We start from the raw sequence: 456 nt of genomic DNA, 5'->3' as shown, positions 1-456 counted from the left end.
AGGACATGGAAGCAACCTAGATGTCCATCAGCAGATGAATGGATAAGAAAGCTGTGGTACATATACACAATGGAGTATTACTCAGCCATTAAAAAGAAGTCATTTGAATCAGTTCTAATGAGGTGGATGAAACTGGAGCCTATTATACAGAGTGAAGTAAGCCAGAAGGAAAAACACCAATACAGTATACTAATGCATATATATGGAATTTAGAAAGATGATAACAATAACCCTGTGTACGAGACAGCAAAAGAGACACTGATGTATAGAACAGTCTTTATGGGACTCTGTGGGGAGAGGGGAGAGGGTGGGAAGATTTTGGGGAGAATGGCATTTGAAACATGTAAAATATCATGTATGAAACGAGATGCCAGTCCAGGTTTGATGCACGATACTGGATGCTTGGGGCTAGTGCACTGGGACGACCCAGAGGGATGGTATGGGGAGGGAGGAGGG

The sequence above is a fragment of the Bison bison genome, unplaced genomic scaffold (genome assembly GCF_000754665.1).
Source record: "Bison bison bison isolate TAMUID 2011002044 unplaced genomic scaffold, Bison_UMD1.0 scf7180017864259, whole genome shotgun sequence".
Taxonomy (NCBI): domain Eukaryota; kingdom Metazoa; phylum Chordata; class Mammalia; order Artiodactyla; family Bovidae; genus Bison; species Bison bison.
This window is presented reverse-complemented; position numbering follows the sequence as displayed.